Below are 8681 nucleotides of genomic sequence, written 5' to 3'. Positions count from 1 at the left end.
TTTGCTTTTGTTTTTAATAAATGGTAAAATTATATATATATACCAAAGAACTGTTTCAAAATAAATTTCTTTTTTTAAATTTCAATAATATTTTATTTTTTAAATTACATGTAAAGATAATTTTCAACATTCATTTTTGTAAGATTTTGAATTCCAAATTTTTTTCTTCGTCTCTCCCTTAGCTCCCCTCTCTTCAAGACAGTAAGCCATTTTTTATTGGTTATGCACATACAATCATAAGATAAATTTTTTATGACATATTATCAGTAAATGTTTGATTTATATATTTATTTTATATACCTATATACCCAGAATTGAATGAAAATATCTCAGGTGAAAAAGGGTCATGAGTAAAAAAAAGTTTAAGAAGCCCTGAATTATGGCACCATTTAACTGTCCCTTAAAGTATCTAAGATCAGAAGGAAAATTTAAATTAAAACCAAGACTTGTTTATTGTTTTTGAAATCTTCTTACTCTGAGTGGCTACAATCATTGATCTTTTCCAGGTTTTTGATAATCAAATAAGAAAGTGTAGATGACTAAAGATATTTTCAAATATTGGTTTTCAAGTTATTTTAGCCCAGTTGTTTAGCCCCAAAACAGAACAACCATATCATGTTTAAAGCATTACTGATTTTAAATAATGCCCCAGTTGTCCAACTACACTTGTTTCATTGTATGAGAATGTGGGCGTGCAAATTTGCTTCTATAAGGATAAAACTCTTAGCACCCATATATAAAGATTTAAAGAAAGATATTTGTTCTGCACTGCTAACATGCTGCATTATAAATGATAATAATGATGGATTTTTATCAGATCACCAGCATAGGCTTATCTTTAGATATAATATGCAGGAATTTGTTATTTATTTTAAAACTTTTACTTTCTATTATTTTACTGTTTTGTAATAAAGCTTACATCAGAAATGCATTTTTATCCTTTGCTATCATATTATCGTAATAAATAGATAAATATATCTTTAAAAATGTGTTGCACAATGAGATGATTGAAGCCAGTTCCAATAATCTTGTGATGACAAGAGTCATCTGCATTCAGAGAGAGGACTGTAGGAATTGAGTATGGATCACAAAATAGCATTTTCACTCATTTTGCTGTTGTTTGCTTGCATTTTGTTTTCTTTCTCATTTTTTTTCCTTTTTGATCTGATTTTTCTTGTGTGGAAAGATAATTGTATAAATATTTATACATATATTGGATTTACTACATATTTTGACATGTTTAACACGTAATGGATTACTTGCCAACTTAGGGAGGGGATAGGGGTAATGGGAGAAAATTTGGAACACAATGTTTTGCAAGGTCAATGTTGTAAAATTATCCATGCATATGTTTTTTAAAATAAAAAGCTTTAATTTAAAAAAAAAAGGGAAAAATTGTTGCATATTTTCACTGGGGTAGAACAAAGCTTCTCAAACTGTGGGTCTTGACCCACACATACAGGGTCACATAACTGAATGTGGAGGTTGTAAAATTATGATTTATTATCAGTAAATGTTTGATTTGTATATTTATTTTATATACCTATATGCCCATAATTGTGTAAAAATTTCTCAGGCAAAAAAGGAACCCAGGTGGAAAAAGTTTAACAAGACTACAGTCAATAATCATATTTTACATTCTAACTTGAAATCGTGAAAATTCAAATAAAGCAATCACTTCATGGGATACATTATTTGTATTAATTAGGACCTGGTTGTATAATGGAAAGAGTTTCAACCAAGGGTCTCAAGAGTTTGTTCTAGCCTGGTATACATCACATCTAAGATTACCTACATGCCCACGTAAATCATTCAGCTTCTCTGAGCCCTGTTCTACCTACTTCAAGAATCAGTGTAAGGAATCAGTTGATCAATAAGCATTTGTTAAGCAATTACTATGTGCCAAGCTCTGAGAGAATAAAGAAAAGATTTTTTAAAATAGTCTCTGTCTTCAATGAGCTTACTTTCTATTGGGAGAAACAAGATACAAACAACCAAATACACGATATTGTTTTACTGTTTTTCAACAAGCGAGCTACAATAATTTGAAAACAAGTATTTGAAATCAAACTTATGTTTTCTTATTTGACCACCAAAGAACAGGAAATAAGATTAAGATCTGTTGAAGACCTTAGCATAAAAAGGCTGAGGTCTCCCATTGCTTCCAGGACCATCTTCAGTCGTCCTGATCTATACCTGGCCACTGGATCAGGTGACTCTGGAAGGGAAAGTGAGGCAGCCCTCCCTCACTTAAATCCAACTCACTTCCATGTGATGGCATCTCCTCCCTGATATCATGGTCATCTTCCAGAACAAAAGACAAAAACCAGCAATAAATAAAGAATATGAAAGATCACCTGAGAGGGGAAAGCATTGAGGTAGGGGAAGGGAAGTGGACAGGGAACAACCTCTTGTAGAAAGTGGGATTGGAGCTGAATCTTGAATTAAGCTAGGAAAGCCAAAAGAAAAAGATAAAGAAGAAGGGTGTTCTAGGCATGGGGAGGCAGCTCCCATGATGAAAAACGTCAAGTTTCACAGGTGAAGAACAGAAAATGGAGAGTGTTGCTGGATTTAAAAGTACATGAAGAGAAGCAGCTGGGTAGTGGGATGGACAGAGCACCCGCTCTGGAGTCAGGAGGACCTGAGTTCAAATTTGGTTTCAGACTCTTAACACTTAGTAGCTGTGTGACCCTGGGCAAGTCATTTAGGTTGCCTCAAAAAAAAAAAAAAGTCCCAAACTAATAAAACAAAAGTATATGGAGGGGAGTAAACTGTAAGGATTAAAGGGAATAATTCTTGTGAAGTACTTTGCAAATTGAAAAACCTTTAAAAAGTAAGTTCAGGTGGTATTTTCATTTTTCTATCCCTTCTGTTTCCCATCATTAAATTCTTATCTTCTCTCAGATTTATCCCATCTTCTCCATTCCCTGGGTCAATACCCTATCCAACTTCTCGGGCCTTGCCTTATCTCTGAAACCAAGCTTCTCATTCTTGCCAGATTAAATTAATTGCTAAATTCTAACATGATTTTTTTTTCTTCTTCCTGTAGATGCTGTTATGGATTTGCCCAAGGATTACCACTTGTCCATCTTTTCCCATTCCAAAATGTACTGACATTAGTCTGAATCCCAAGGATACACAAAGAAAAATCAAAGCTGTCACAATTCTCAAAAAGCTGACATTCTACCAATCCAGCCAACCGAGTTTTATTTCCCTCTGGTCTAAAAAGACTAGTCTTATTAACCTACTCCCCCACTCCCACTCCCATGTCTACATCACTCCCACTATATGTAGATACAAAACTTGTGTTTCTGCTGGTTTCTGCTGCTGTACCCTCCACTTAAAATGTCCTTTCTCTTCTTACCAGTTTCTCTATATCCTATTTTTTTATAGCCTTTTTAAAAGACTTACATGCTATAGAAAGCCTTCCTTGATGATTTTCTAAAATCATGCTGATATAGACTGTCTAGTTATGTAGCTGTGTTTTTAAATTGTCTATTTAACTATATTATAAACTTCCTCAGAGCAGGATCCATCTCATATACTTTTTTCTCTCAGAGTATTGGATATTTTTAGACATTTAATCATTTTTGCTGATATATTGATAGAATGGCATTTTAAAGGTACTTTGCAACCCTTAAAGTACTATTTAAATGTGACAAATATTGTTGTTACTCTTATAATTAAATGATGGACATATATTCAATCAATAAATATATATATTAAGTACCAACTATGTGCCAGGCATTGTGCTAAACACTATGGATACAAAGAAAGATAATTCCTGCTCTGAAGGTGTTCAGAGATCTGTCTAGGATGGAGAGGAGAATGAAGCCTGAAGCCTGAGCCAATTACTTGACCTCACATTTGTCCGGCTATCACCAGAGCCTGTTTAGTTAATGCCCACAATTCATAGCTTTTCAGCGGGACATAGAGAAATTCTGCATGACTCAGGAAAGATAAGTGTCAGTGCTCAAGGTATTTCTAAGAAAGAGCCTATATTGGTAACTAACACCCACAAAGAGCCTTGAAAATAGAAGAGCTGAATTGCATATCATTATAAAAAAAATTTAAGTATATGTAATATATATATATATATAACTTTTTAAAGTATACCTTGGTGATACTTGATGCCATTTTTTTTAGAGTATTGAGAAAGATCAGTGAGCTTCTGTATCACTTGCATAGGACAGCATCTGACATCCAAGGTCAAGGCCAACTCCCATTTAGCCACAGATTTAGTAGTGTTGAGTCAGTCTGGCATGAGCTGCCTCTGGGACAATCCATCTCTGCCTACTTGTGGGTTGTATGGAAATAGCTTAAGCACTGTCTTCCCTGTGAAATCTTTCCTAATTCTCATTTATAAGTTCTTCTCCCCATGCACTAAATCACCTTATATTTATTTGCATCTATTTCACAAATAATAGATCTTTATATAGCTGGTATTCTAGCCTCAATTTCCCAGAATGGGATTATCTATATCTCCTCCCCAGTATTATAAGGGTCTTATGTATTTATTTATTATTTTATATTTATATTTATTATGTTATATTATTTATTTATGTAACATGCCGGCTTCACTTATTTATTTAATATGTATTAATTATTTGTTATATTAATTTAAGCTCCCATTCCTTTGTCTTCCCTTGCCATTGAATAGTATTCCACTTCTACTTAATCAGTCAACTTTAATTAGTTCTTACAAAAGGATATTAACTTTGAAAATTTTTACATTTTTTGTAAAATGTACAAAAAATGTGTACTAGGAATACAAATATTTTCCATTCCCCATCCCACCCAATACATCTGGAAGAAACTCTTCCCTAAGTGACCTTGGTGTTTAGGAAGAATATGCTCAGATTGGTTTTATACAATCATTTTCAATCATGTCTGACTCTTTGGGATTCCATTTGGGGTTTTCATGGCAAAGATATTAAAGATTGGCCATTTTCTTCTTCAGTTCATTTTACAGATGAGGAAACTGAGGCACACAGGTTTAAGAAACTTGCTCAGGATCATATAGCTAGTAAATGTTCAAGAGCAGGTTTGAGTTCATGAAGATGTCCAACACTCTATATATTCCCCCATTTAGCTGCTCATATATAGATATCTACATAAATATACACACATATATAGTTTTTTATATGGTTATATATGTAATTATATATAGAGATAGTTATATACACATATATGTATATATATACACGTATGCATATCTGCCCATCTAAGACTGAGACTGAGTTATTCCCTTCTATCTATTTTGTCTTTTCTGACTATTCTATCAACAAACCTTTTATGGACTCTATGCAATTTGTTGATCCCTTCCCCTCTGACTATCTCCCCTCTCTTTTATTATATTTGTTTGTTATTACTTTGAACTTAAAATGTAAGATAAAACAAGCATTTCTATATAAATATATATTTCCACATGTACACATATGGGACTATATATATGTAATATTATAAATAGCTAATATTTATATGTGGTACTTGTTATGTGCCAGATACTATGTTAATTGCTTTATAGTTATTAACTATATATAAACATACATGTACACAAATATACATAGTATATACATATATATGTATTGTGTGAACAGATACACATATGTAGGTATTTACTCTAATAAAGCTTAAAATGACAAAGATTTGGGAGAATATATATGTGTGTATATGTATATTCATATAGAGAGAGTCATATATGTGCATGTGTATTATGTATATATAATCACATATGTGCATATATAGACACATGTATAATCTCATGTTATTTATATTTATATCTGTATGTGTTTCTATATCCCAAATATACAGTCAGTCCTCAACTTTCTCAAAGGAATGTTCCTAGGAAAATACACAAAAGTCAAAAACATACATATTGATAAATTGAACCTATGGGAAATAGGCGTGAGACTTCCTGAGATTGCTGAAAAATACACTTTTTTGCGCACAGCTCTTTATAACAAACCATTAATTCTAATAATATGCACTTTTTGGAGTAGATTCACTAAGGTTTTTACAAATACTTTACTCTTTTTTGCAGATATAACAAATTGCTGATTCATTAACACCAAAACTCTCTGCCACTCCGTCATAGATATTCTGGCACAGAGTTTACCTAACACTTTTATTTTCTCACTAAGCAGTATCACTGACTTTACATACTTGGACTTAGGGACTGAAAGACTTGGACTACAATTTGGGAGCAAAATCGCAACACAAAATTTGAGTTTTAAAGACAAACAATGAAAATATGCAAGAAATGCACTAGGAACTTTCACTCTACAAGGGCAGGTGAGCAAGACCAGTGAAACACCTAGGAGGATACCAACTGCTACACAGACTTGTGCACATCCCGCCTTTCATTTTTATCTCTACTGCATGTAGCAATGAATGTGGACAAAAGTGAAAATAAGGTGACTAATAAAATCATACAAATGTTTGAAGTGCATCTCAAGCAATCTCTGGGTGTCTTGATTTGTATCTTGCCACTGGACTCTGAGGACTCTGGACGAGAGACTGAGGTTGAAAACTTTGTGCAGCTCTTCTTCACTTAAATCCAATTCATGTGCAAGTCAAAATATCACCATGTGATGTCATTGATCCTCTTCCAAAACAAAAGACAAACAACAATAATATATCCTAAATATATGTTTATGTGTATCTGTATGTGTATGTATATATATAAATCCATTTTTTATCCCAAATATGTAGTCCCAAATACATGTGGATGTATGGGTGTGTGTGTGTGTGTGTGTGTATGTGTGTGTGTGTGTGTATATATACAGAGAGAGAGAGAGAGAGAGAGAGAGAGAGAGAGAAGCAATCTTAACAAATTTCAAGCTTTGATACTTTTGAATAGCTTTAAGTTTTAATAGCTTTAAGCTGGGCTGACTTTGGGATAAGTGAGATTCTATGAACAGAAAATGAAAATTATAATGAAACTCCAGATCATGATTACCTCTCTTTTAGAATTTTTCTTATTCTAAGTTCAATTAAGCTGAGGAGACCCTGCAAATATCATGCTAAATCCTTATTAAATAAAGGCTTCCTCTTATGAAGTTTTTCTTCTCTTCTGTTTATTTTTGAGGCACCCTAGCATTGCTAAAACCCAAAGTAAAACCTGTATTTACATAAATACCTTTCTTCTTGGACTTTTAACCACAATTTAACTTCATGTTTATTCAGTGACTTATTCTAATAACCTAATTATTAACTGTTTTCTATAAACTTTGCTTAAATTTTGATGGATGTGACTAAAAATAAGTCTGGAACTGGGAGATGAGACCACGGATAATTATTCCTGGCTCTGAGATTTGCAGCTCTCCAGTGTGAAAAATGGGCAGCAGTTGATGGTGGGAGGGATGTGTGATATTTGGAATAAGCGTTCAAAGGCCATAAGGCAAAAAAGTAGAACAGGGGAGGGATAAAACTTCCAAAACAAAAACCTCAGTCCAGATAAAATCATGATATGAGTCCTAGGCAGCTGATAGTGGTTAGGTGTAGGGGCAGGAGGGTATATGGCTTGCTTCCCTGATCAAATTGACTGACTGACACTTCCTGAGGAGGCAGGAAGTGTCAATTGGTAAGAGGATGTCAACATCCTGAGGTAGACATCTTGATATGGAACAAAATAAGGAACAACAACTTCCTGTTGATTTCCTAAGCCCACATTTCCCATGCACATGACTACCTTCTATATTTCAATCCGAAAATGCCAATCTTTCAGTCAGCCATTTCTTACTACTTTGATCTCTTGAAAACAAATCTTTAGTTGGGAAAAAACTCATCAAAAGAGAGTATTTCTTGTATTTATATTAAAAGTGCAGAGCATTTCATGTTATATACATTATATATGTTATATATTAATATTCTGTGTTATATATTATATATTACACATAATATTATGTAGAATATACAATATATGTACATGCATTGTAATTCTATAAAATTACATGATATATAAATATATATTATTTATAGTATATATACTATATTATATTATCTATAAATGCATATTTATGCATTTATACATATATCCATATATGCAATGTATATATACACATACTATATATATAAATACACACTATATATGTATATACACTCTATATTTGCACATATATTCATATAGTGTATGTGTGTTTATCAATTATCTAATAAATAAGCATTAAAAATCCTAACTGATTAGAGTGAGGCTTCATCTGAAGCCAGAAAATTTTTGATAATATAGGAGGATGTCTTGGACCTATTCATAGAACCATAGATTTAGAGCAAAAATTCTTAACCTGCTATTCATTAATTTAAAAAAAATTTGATAATTGTATTTCAATATAATTCGTTTCCTTTGTAGGAGAATGTGTTGTATTTTATCCGTTTTATTCTCTTTTTCCAAGGGACTCTATATGCTTCACTATACTGCAAAAGGGCAGTATAGCAGTATATAGCAGTATAGCAAAAGGGGTCTATGTCACAAAAAAGGTTAACAAGTCTCCATCCAAGCCTAACAAAAACTTCAGAGGTCATTTAGTTCAACTTCTTTCACTTTATAGATGAGGAAACTTTAGCTTTGGGAATTTGTCCAATGTCTTATATGTAAGATATACTGCCAGAGGATTTGAACCCAAACCTTTTGTCTCTAGAACCAATGACTTTGTTAAATGAGTTTTTCCCCCTTGTATTCC

Source organism: Antechinus flavipes, chromosome 1, assembly GCF_016432865.1.
Source record: "Antechinus flavipes isolate AdamAnt ecotype Samford, QLD, Australia chromosome 1, AdamAnt_v2, whole genome shotgun sequence".
Taxonomy (NCBI): Eukaryota; Metazoa; Chordata; class Mammalia; order Dasyuromorphia; family Dasyuridae; genus Antechinus; species Antechinus flavipes.
Note: the sequence above shows the minus strand (reverse complement) of the source record.